The sequence below is a fragment of the Melanotaenia boesemani genome, chromosome 1 (genome assembly GCF_017639745.1).
Source record: "Melanotaenia boesemani isolate fMelBoe1 chromosome 1, fMelBoe1.pri, whole genome shotgun sequence".
In the NCBI taxonomy this organism is placed as follows: Eukaryota; Metazoa; Chordata; class Actinopteri; order Atheriniformes; family Melanotaeniidae; genus Melanotaenia; species Melanotaenia boesemani.
In genome coordinates, this window is record NC_055682.1 from 43,092,956 (window position 1) to 43,104,830 (window position 11,875).

At 44.5% G+C, this 11,875-nt stretch overlaps 1 long non-coding RNA gene across 1 annotated transcript; it reads left to right on the plus strand.

Annotated features, from left to right (window-relative positions):
- The first annotated feature begins 8,074 nt into the window (after positions 1-8,074).
- Positions 8,075-8,340, plus strand: LOC121644000. The gene is made up of 2 exons (XR_006011211.1): positions 8,075-8,156; positions 8,280-8,340. It is a non-coding gene; the product is annotated as an uncharacterized LOC121644000 (long non-coding RNA).
- Positions 8,341-11,875: the final 3,535 nt, after the last annotated feature.

Genomic DNA, 11,875 nt, shown 5'->3' on the forward strand with positions numbered 1-11,875 from the left:
TTGGTCTCTGTGATGCTTGGCGCTCTCACCATCCCACACTAACAGAATACACCTTCTTCTCTTCAGTTCATCATTCCTATTCTAGATTAGATTATTTCTTAACTAGCAGCTCGCTGATGAATGACATGTCAGAAATCAGAATCCATCCTATTAGCATTAGTGATCACGCACCAGTATCATTCACTCTGAGAAGTAAGAGCAATAAACCAGCAACTAGAAACTGGAGATTTAATACGTCATTACTTAAAGATCCTGAGTTTATCAGCTACTTTAAAAGAGAATGGTCCTTATATCTAGAAAATAACGACTTGCCAGAAACTTCAGCGTGTGTTCTTTGGGAAGCAGGAAAAGCAGTAATGAGAGGGAAAATAATTTCCTTTTCTTCTCATAAGAAAAAGAAGGAAACTTTGAGAATTTCAGAGTTAGAACTCAGAATTAAAGGTCCCATATTATGCAAAATTCACTTTTTAATGGTTTTGGAACAGTCATACTGGTCCCCCCGCATGTGTAGGAGACCCGTAAGTGTGAAACTCTTTCAGGCGCTCTCTCTCCCCCCTGCTCCACCTCTAGGGAAGTAAGCGCTGAAATGAGCTTGTTTGAAAGCGTGTACGTTATGACGTCATAAGGGACAATAACCACTCCCCACAGAGCGATGGACCCGTCTACCGGCTCTCAAAGCCCGCCCTCTAAAAATCACCTAGCGCCCAGTGTTTTTCCCTCTTCGGCAACCCTCGTTAGCGGACATGGCTAAGCGACAGAAGCACTGTTCTGTTTGTGGCTGCATAAATGAACACGAAAACGTTTTTTTTACTTCCATCCACTGAACCCACGAGGACTGAGTGGATTAATTTTATTTTTGGAGGAAATGTACCCGGAAAACTTCCAAAGGTTTTGCATGTCTGTGGCCAGCATTTCAAAGAGGACTGTTTCCACAACATGGGGGCATGGAAAGCAGGCTTCGCCAACCGTTTGAAGCTGAAGCCAGGTTCAATACCAACTGTCCGTGACACAGCTGGAGAGGTAAGAGCTGGCAGTTATTTTATCGTTTCGGCCTTATTAGTCTGATAGCTTGAAAATATATTAACCTGTCAATCACCTCATGACGGGCGATGCGATGGGCGGAGCCAACAGCTGAGCTGCTCCACCAGGGTTCCGCCCACCATAAACGGCACATTTCTGAGGCTGCTAAAAAGAGGGAGGTGAAGAGAAGCCGCTGCACTCAAACTGAGGGTCGATTTGTCCATACCATGGCGGAAATATTTCATTTAGATATTAATGAATGGTCTCAGATTGGGAATAAAGTGTATAATATGGGACCTTTAAATCCTTAGAGGACGCTTACCATGTCTCCCCAGAAGAACACACACTAAATGCTATAAGGAAAGCTAAACTTGAATTTAATGAAATAATAGATAAAAAGACGCAGTTCTTGGTGCAAAGACTTCGCTTGGAGAATTTTGAGCATGGAAACAAATCTGGAAGGTTCCTGGCTAATCAGTTAAAAACAAACAAGGAGAAAACAACCATCTCCTCTGTCAGAGATCCAGAAGGAAACATCAGCCACGACCCTGACAAGATAAATAACACTTTCAAAGAATTCTATAAAACATTATATACATCACAACTAACTACAACAGATGACAATATTGATAAATTTCTTAGTAACATCAATCTTCCAAAGTTAAAACAGGAAAATAAAATGGTCTTGGATTCCCACCTTTCAACTCCATGAAGCTCTCCAGCATATGCCCAACAATAAAGCTCCAGGTCCAGATGGTTACCCAGCAGAATTCTACAAAGAATTCTGGACAATGCTGGCACCCATTTTCTACAATATATTAGAAATAAGGGAAAAACAAAAAATACCTTCAAATATGAACCTAGCTAATATTACTCTACTATTAAAACCAGGTAAAGACCCGACACTTCCATCCAGTTACCGTCCAATTTCATTAATAAATGTAGATCTCAAAATAATTAGCAAAGCTTTGGCCAGAAGAATAGAAAATATAACCCCTCTAATAATACATCCTGACCAAACAGGCTTTATTAAAGGTAGACATTCCTCTACTAACATGCGTAGATTAATTAACATCATAGATTATTCTACTCTACATAACCTGGAATCCACAGTCATTTCTTTAGACGGCGAAAAAGCATTTGACCGAGTAAAGTGGAAATTTTTATTTGCAACGTTAAACAAATTTGGGTTTGGGTCATCTTTCATAGATTGGATAAAAATATTATATAACAACCCAAATGCATGTGTGAAGACCAATGATCAAACCTCTCCAAGCTTCTGTTTGCAGAGAGGCACCAGACAGGGCTGCCCACTCTCTCCATCACTCTTTGCTATTTTTATGGAACCCCTAGCTGCTGCCATAAGACAAAATAAAGAGATTAAAGGAATCCATGCCAAAAATATAGAACATAAGATAAGTCTTTATGCTGATGATGTATTACTTTTCCTCCAGAACTCACTGACGTCTCTCCCCCAGACAATCACACTTATTAACACATTCTCATCAATATCTGACTACTCTATTAACGGGTCTAAGACTATTATGCCCAAAAACTATGACCTACAGAACATACCCAATACTACAACACAGTCTGGAAACATTAGATATCTAGGCATAAACATTTCCCCTAGGTTATCAGAACTAACAAAGTTAAATTATGTCCAGCTACTTAGAGCAATAGAGGATGATCTCTCATGGTGGAGGCTCTTACCCATATCACTCATGGGGATGGATGCCACAGTTAAAATGATGGTTCTATCTAACATAAACTACCTGTTTTCAATGATACCCACTAGACCATCCTCCAGCTGGTTTAAGTCACTGGACTCACATATATCTAAATTTTTTATGGAAAAATAAGCCATCACGTATCAGTCTAAAAACTTTACAACAGACTAAAGATAGAGGCGGATCGGAGCTACCCAACTTTAATCATGTTTTCTTAGCTAACAAGCTGCAGTATATCTCCAAATGGCTTAAACCTAGCAGTCTGGATGAATCATGGTTAGATGTAGAGCAAGCATTGTGTGAGGATCTGTTTATCTCTGACCTGCCATTCATCAGCTCAACCATCAAAACACATAAGTGTTTTAAAAACATCAATATCAGTTCCTCTTTAGTGGCTTGGTGGGATTTTCTAAAAATAACCAAATCCTCACTTTTTCCATGTAAGTTTACACCCCTCTGAAACAACCCTGACATCCTGCAAAATAAAAAGCTGATTAATTTTACTCAATGGAAAAATAAAGGAATAAAACAGTTAGAACATATAATAGAAAATGGAAACTTCTTGTCATTTAATATTCTCACTTCACAATATGGAATCAGTAGCAAAACATTTTTAGAATATCACCAGCTTAAATCTATTATATGTAAAAAATATACCATTAATTAATTAAACTTACAGCTACCTATTAGGGTGGCAGAATTCATGAATCTCAATGCCCCAAAGCTATTATCAAAAACATATAGACTATTATCTAAACTAGAAGACTCAATCTGTCTTCCAACTTCAAAATGGGAGGGTGACTTATCCAGTAACTTTAATAAAGATAAATGGTCACAAATATGTTTAAACACCTTTAAAATGACTAAGAATTCAAATATACAACTAATACAATTTAAAATTCTGCATAGAACGCATTATACAGGACAAAGGATGTTCAGGATGCCTTATGGTCCTGCACACCTGTCCGCAGGTTCTGGCTTCAGGTATGTGTGGACATGTCAACATTGTTTAAATGTAATATTCCTACAATCCCCGCACTATGTCTACTATGTGACTTGGGTTACATTAATATGGAAATTAACTCTGCATACATGATACGCACAGCATTATGTATTGCAAAGAAAACTATCCTTGTGAACTGGAAAACCAAAAATAATCTGTGTATTCAGCAGTTTAGGAATCTCTTAGTTGACCACATCAGTAGTGAGACAAAGTCTGCCTCCTCAAAGAACTATTTAGCTGAATCTCATTCCCTCTGGTCCCCTGTGCTTAGTTCCATCACTTAGTGTAGGTGGAGGACTGTGACCTCGTTGCTATGGGGGTTTGGGAAATGGATAGGAGTGACTGGTGGTTGCGGGTTCTTTGTGGTTGCCCGTGGTGCGGGACCGGGGTGCTCTGCGGTGGGGGTGGCTCTGGGTCTGGCCTTGTCGGGGGCTGTGGGGGCCAGCTGTTGGAGTCACCTCGTGGTGGGGGGTGATGCCACGGGTGGCGCCTGGGTTGGTGGGCGTCGGTCTTGGGCCGGGCTATTCCGGGGCAGGCTGGGCGGGGGTTCTGGGCTCTGGTGCCCGGGGGTGGTCCTCCTCCCTCCAGGGTGGGTGGGTTTGTGTTTGCTGGGGGTCTGGGCCTGCCCGGATGTGCTGCCGTGGTGTGGGTTGGTGCATGCCCTGGTGTCTGGTTGACGCCCTGTGACCCAGGGTATGGACCGGGGGCAGGGGGGGTGCAAGGGTTTGAAGGAGGGCTGAATGGGATTCGGGGGATTATAGGGGAAGGTGCTGGGGTGTGAGACAGGGATGGCTGTATGTTGTGTGCGTGTGTATGTACTTTGGATGATGTTTTGGGGGTATGTTTGTGTGCGTGTGTACGCATGCGTTAGGATGAGTGGGGGTGTGTCTCGGGAGTGAGAGTGGGAGGGTTGGATGCTGTGTGAGTGTTTATATTGTGTGGGTGGGAGCCACACAATATGGTGGTGAGAGCGCATATATGAGTTAGGACGAGCGGGAGTGTGCAAGGAAACAGGTGTTTGCATGTGTGCATGTGTGTGGTTGGGGCGGGGTTAAGTGCATATGTTGGGGGGGGGGGGCTGGGGGTGGTGGGCCATGGGTCTGCCGCTGTCCCCATCCTCTCATTCCCCGTTAGGGGTGTGGGAGGGTGGGTACTTTCTAGGGTTGGTGACGGCTCACTGGCTGTGGTCCCTGAGTGGCCCGGTCGTGGGGGGTGGCCTAATGCCACTAGAGGCTCATCATCCAGAGGGAAGTTTGCTTCTGGACGTACATCCCCGGACCCCTCTTACTTCCTGCTCTCTCTGTCTCACATACACACACACACACGTAGGGAGTTGGGAGGCGTGGAGCCATGCGGGGTGGAACGGAGGAGACCATTCAGTGGTCTACTTGGACGCACCCTGTGGCGACTCGCCCCTCAATTTTAATTGTACCAAGACACCAAAACACAAGAAACACAACACACAAACAACACCTGGGGGGCATGGCATGCGGTGCATGTCGGGCGGCCCCGCTCCCGGCTCATTGCGGTCACTGCCCCTCAATTTTAAATGCGCACAGCACACACTACCTAAACAGTCAGGAGCGGGGAAGGAGAGGGTATTGGGGACCTCTCACACCCCTGTTCCCCCTGTGTGTGGCCGGGGGCGGGCGAGGGGAGGTGGTTGCCCCGGGGACGGGTCCCGGGATGGCTGCGCTGGTGGGCTGCTGGCTCTGTGGGTTTTGGGTCAAGGGGGGGTGCTTAGGGCTCGCTGTCCTCTGGTCCGCCTGGGTTGTCCCCCACGGGGCATGGTGGGAGGGTTGTGTGTGGCGTGACTGATTGTGGGTGCGGCATGGGGGAGGGTGTGAGTTTGGGAATATATTGGGTGCAGGTGGGGAGGGGGGGGAGGGGGCCGATAGCACCCTGGTTCTCGGGGTGTGCGGCTGGAACATCGGGGTGTGTGCTGGCCTACACTGGGTGGCTGTCTGGGGGGGCCTGGTCCTCCTAGGCATGTTGCGGGTCCTCTGCCTTTGGGGGGGTGAGGCGGCTGCCTCTCTGGGCTCCTGGGGCCCTGGGCCCTTCGCTTGGGTTTCCCTGGGTGGCCGATCCCTGGCAGGGCCGGCTACTGCTGATCTTGGCCCACTGGGACCTGTGCCCCGGGACCGTGGGGGGCTCTTGCTGGGGCTCTACTCTGCCGGCCTTTGTGGTGGGGTGGCTTGGGTTGGTGCTCCGGGTCTGCTGCTGGGGGCCCGGGCCTCTGGCCCTGGTCTGCCTCTGGCCTCCGTGGAGGCGTGGTCGCATTTGCATGATCTCACTCATCACTCGTCACTGATCACTCCTCGTTTCTCATGCTCTGCATGCTGACACAGTCACTGAGTTGTCCAGTTGGTTTTAATACTAAGCGATAATTTTTTTTTTTTTCTTTCCTGTGAGTTAGTATCTTGTCGCTGTTATGTCTTTTTGATTTGGTTATTATTTAAAAACTCTTAATGACTAGTTTTATTCTGTGTGTATGTTTCTGCTTTTGTAAAAGTTGTAGGAAATTTTCTGGTGTGTTCATGTACAGGTGTAACAGCTTGTTGTCTGGTGATGGTGTGGATTGAAGGGTCGTTGCCTTCTGTCTGTGACAAGTTAAAAAAAAAAAAAACCTCACACAAGACTACAAATAAATTAAGGACCACGACAACCGGAGTGGGACGAACTGAAAAAACAGTAAATTCAACAGCTTGTACCACCGACATGCCTACTCAGGCAACGACGCAGCAAATGACTCCTGCGTGCGGAGGCGATCATCCGCAGTGAAAACATTTTCAGAGGAGTTTGGAGGTTAGTAAACAGGACAAGCAGCATTAAAGCTTCTGTATAGACCTATGAGTTGTTATCAGATACGACCCAGCAAACTGAGCTGATCTATTCACCTGTTTTCCATCTTTTTTGTATATAATCAGGTTCTGATCCATGTTTACTTCATCAGAGGAGCCGAACAGCATCCAGCTCCTGTTGCCACCAGCAGCCTTTGCTGCATCGATCAGGTAAAGAAAGTAGATTTAATGCACATAAAAATCTCTGCTCTTGATTTATTGGAGATAAAGTTAAATGTAAACATGTGCCAGACCAAAACAAGACTAGTCCCACGACAAAGTTAAGGGGGGGCCACCTGGAGGCTGAACAGATGGAACTTGAGCTTGATGAGGAGCGTCTTGACCGGAGACCCCCTCGGGAACAGGAACTCGAGCAGGGTGAGGAGCGTCTCGACCTGAGACCCCCTCGGGAACAGGGACACGAGCAGGGTGAGGAGCATCTCGACCTGAGAGCCCCTCTGGAACAGGGACTCGAGCAGGGTGAGGAGCGTCTCGACCTGAGACCCCCTTGGGAACAGGAACCCGAGCTGTGGACAATAATGGTGCCGACACAGGGGAAGAAGACCTGGACACCGCTGTGGGACGCCGACAGTTGGGCAGGACCCCGGAGCTGGCGTCGGACGCTGCGGCGCAGGGCAAGACCTCGGAGCTGGCATCGAATGCTGCGGCGCAGGGCAGGACCTCGGAGCTGGCGTCGGACGCTGCGGCATTCCCACCAGTTCACTCGATGTCATAAACTCGAGGGGCCGTCGCCCCTGGTGCCTGTACGTCCTCCTCCGTCTGCACCTTGTGGGAGGAGGATCAGGAAACAACAGATCTGGCTCCTCCACCGAAGGGAACCAGTCAGCAACCTCAGAACCGTAATACTGAAACCAAGCCATCAAACCTGCTGGGTCCTGTTGGGGTCGGATCCTACTGTCACGAATGGCGGGCGTCGGAAGAGGTGAGGACCCAATTGCAGACAGTCAGGAGGCAGAATCGGTGCAAGGAAAAAAGGTTTATTGCCAGGATCCAAAACAGGAAAAACAGAAAACACTAGCCAGAGGGAACAGGCAAACATGAATGGTGAATGATGAGGATCCAACAAGGAACAACAGAAAAACAGGGGTACTTATACACTGATAGAGTAACAAGACACAGGTGAAGTGGATGACTAATCAGACCAGATGAACTAATGAGGCAGGAACAGAAAACCACAGCACACAAGGGAAAACTAACTAAACATGACCAGAAACCCAAAAACATGAACATAACACACACACCAACACCCAGAAACCATGACAGTATGCTCATGGGACTGATGGAGCCACAAAGAACTGATTGCAAAAGCAGACTCAGTCATTTCAACTGGACTTAAACTTTTTTTTTTATGTTTAATTCCAGTTGAAATGACTGCTTTTACAACGTGTACACTCCTGGACAATTGAGAATTTTACACTATATATTATAATGAAAAGTTGGCTTTATTAGCATCCCTCATGTTTATGACTTGTATTTTAATCCTAAAGTGTTTATCCATTCAGCAACTACCAGAACCAGCGTCAACCATCAGCCAGCTGCCAGGTAAAAACATCCTACCGCATTGTACATGCATCTTGTTGAGTGTCACTATTACAATTCAACAAATTTGATCATAGTTGCTGTGTGTTAAGTTTCTGTCTCCACCCTGTTTTTTGCATGAAATAGGAAAAGGGCCGACACTCTTCTGGCTGCTGCGCAGGACAAGCTGTTAGATGCTGAACAGCAGTGGCAAAGCCATCCACACTTCAACATCCTGAAGTCTTTCAGGAACAGGCACAAAGGAAGCAGAAGAGCGAGCAGCTTGACAGGCGGAGGTGAAGCCAGCGGAGATCTGTGATGGAGGGTCTCTGGGTGTACTGGACAGGATGGCAGGAAAAGCCAGTGTGATATGCAGCATATACACACATGTAAATAATTATTTTTGCTCTGCTGTATTCACTATAAAAAAATAAATGACTTTGTAAAGAGTCTGAAGTTTTCAGTTTGTGTCTGTTAGATGTGCTTTGGCCACATCTATAAAATATTAGCTAATAAAAATATTGAGTATTATTAACTTATCACAGCTATGAAATATTAAATAATCCATCTTTGGTCGCTACGTTTTAAGTCTTATCCCAGGGTGTAAATTACATTAGTTTATCAACTTTATAATATGCTCCATATCACAGAACGAAGTTTGTCATGTTTAACCAAGATCTGACACAAATTACACACCTGTAAACATTTCACCACCCTTTTTATATTTTTACCTTCATCTACGCTAAATCTGTGTGACTATGTCCATAAGTCAGTCACAACCAACCCTCCAGTGACGGATTACTCCTTCACCTTTCTACTGATAATTCCATAAAACACACAAAGCTTAATAGCAGATGATGAGATCTTTATTTTGCACATAACACAAAAAAAAAAAAAAAAAATGAAAAAAAAAAAAATGAAATGATGCGTTTTCTATGTAACATTTTCTCTTTAAATGTGTACATCATGTATACATGTATGTTCTGTCTGTCGAACTTCCAGAACATGATGCTTATTATGAAGAGGTGTGTTGTGATTAGCTGAAAGGCAGGAGGTAAAGCATCCAGGCTGTTCTCCATCTCCTTCAGTATCTGCAGCAGGTGGTTGTGTCCATCCTCTCCAGTGCAGCTTCAGGCGGCCACAGATGTATTGAAATGTCTCCCTGGACATACAGAAATTCTCTATCCACTGCTCATCGGTAAAATTGAGAACAACCTTTTCCCGCTAGTTATCAGCTTTGCTCCGGACCAGCCGGATGGTGAGGAGTTCAATGAGCTGCAGCAACGTCTGAAACAGAACACGAGTTACAATAAACCCGCAGTCTAATATATTTACTTATTGCAATCTGCTCAACACAGACAATAGAAAACTGTCTGATGTTTACTTATAAGACACGTATACAATCGGCGCATGTTTAATAAGTTAAACTTACATGTCGTCTCTTTTGTCTGCGGCGCATCTCCTGCCGCTGGATTCTTCATCTTCTGACTTTCAGAAGCCTTCCAGCCTCGACGTGAGACGCCTGGTTGTATCGTCCATCAGTAACATTTCCATCAAGCAGAGCATGAACACTACGATCTCTTCGTTCTCCATATTAGCTTGACGTGTTGTTTTGTTTTTAGCGGGTTTTGTTTTGTTGTTAAGTGGCGCTAAAGTCACACGTCACTGTCGCAGACGTATGTGTCACATTGGTCCCGCTACCGCCCCCAACTCATGTACGAATGCAACATGACACAGTTCCCCTGGAGAAGGTAGTTCTTAGAACTAGGACAGTTATTAGAACTGGGTTCTTAGAACTTCTCTGTCGGAATGCGCCTAATGCTAAAATTACGTCAAGCTTTATTTTAGACATGCATTTTTTGTGTTCATATGATGCCGTTGTTTTGATAGTATTAGCATTGTGCGTTCTGCTTCTGTTAGTGCTGTGTGCTAACTTTTAGCTTCCTACCTGATGATATAACTGTACTGTGTGCTAACTTTTAGCTTCCTACCTGATGATATAACTGTACTGTGTGCTAACTTTTAGCTTCCTACCTGAGGATATAACTGTACTGTGTGCTAACTTTTAGCTTCCTACCTGAGGATATAACTGTACTGTGTGCTAACTTTTAGCTTCCTACCTGATGATATAACTGTGCTGTGTGCTAACTTTTAGCTTCCTACCTGATGATATAACTGTACTGTGTGCTAACTTTTAGCTTCCTACCTGAGGATATAACTGTACTGTGTGCTAACTTTTAGCTTCCTACCTGAGGATATAACTGTACTGTGTGCTAACTTTTAGCTTCCTACCTGATGATATAACTGTACTGTGTGCTAACTTTTAGCTTCCTACCTGAGGATATAACTGTGCTGTGTGCTAACTTTTAGCTTCCTACCTGATGATATAACTGTACTGTGTGCTAACTTTTAGCTTCCTACCTGATGATATAACTGTACTGTGTGCTAACTTTTAGCTTCCTACCTGAGGATATAACTGTACTGTGTGCTAACTTTTAGCTTCCTACCTGAGGATATAACTGTACTGTGTGCTAACTTTTAGCTTCCTACCTGATGATATAACTGTGCTGTGTGCTAACTTTTAGCTTCCTACCTGATGATATAACTGTACTGTGTGCTAACTTTTAGCTTCCTACCTGAGGATATAACTGTACTGTGTGCTAACTTTTAGCTTCCTACCTGAGGATATAACTGTACTGTGTGCTAACTTTTAGCTTCCTACCTGATGATATAACTGTACTGTGTGCTAACTTTTAGCTTCCTACCTGAGGATATAACTGTGCTGTGTGCTAACTTTTAGCTTCCTACCTGATGATATAACTGTACTGTGTGCTAACTTTTAGCTTCCTACCTGAGGATATAACTGTACTGTGTGCTAACTTTTAGCTTCCTACCTGAGGATATAACTGTGCTGTGTGCTAACTTTTAGCTTCCTACCTGATGATATAACTGTACTGTGTGCTAACTTTTAGCTTACTACCTGAGGATATAACTGTACTGTGTGCTAACTTTTAGCTTCCTACCTGAGGATATAACTGTACTGTGTGCTAACTTTTAGCTTCCTACCTGAGGATATAACTGTACTCTGTGCTAACTTTTAGCTTCCTACCTGAGGATATAACTGTACTCTGTGCTAACTTTTAGCTTCCTACCTGAGGATATAACTGTACTCTGTGCTAACTTTTAGATTCCTACCTGAGGATATAACTGTACTCTGTGCTAACTTTTAGCTTACTACCTGAGGATATAACTGTACTGTGTGCTAACTTTTAGCTTCCTACCTGAGGATATAACTGTACTGTGTGCTAACTTTTAGCTTCCTACCTGAGGATATAACTGTACTGTGTGCTAACTTTTAGCTTCCTACCTGAGGATATAACTGTACTCTGTGCTAACTTTTAGCTTCCTACCTGAGGATATAACTGTACTCTGTGCTAACTTTTAGCTTCCTACCTGAGGATATAACTGTACTGTGTGCTAACTTTTAGATTCCTACCGGAGGATATTACTGGTCTCTGTGCTAACTTTTAGCTTCCTACCTGAGGATATAACTGTACTCTGTGCTAACTTTTAGCTTCCTACCTGAGGATGTAACTGTACTGTGTGCTAACTTTTAGCTTCCTACCTGAGGATATAACTGTACTCTGTGCTAACTTTTAGCTTCCTACCTGTGGATATAACTGTACTCTGTGCTAACTTTTAGCTTCCTACCTGAGGATAGTATAGGTGACTGGTATAGTGAC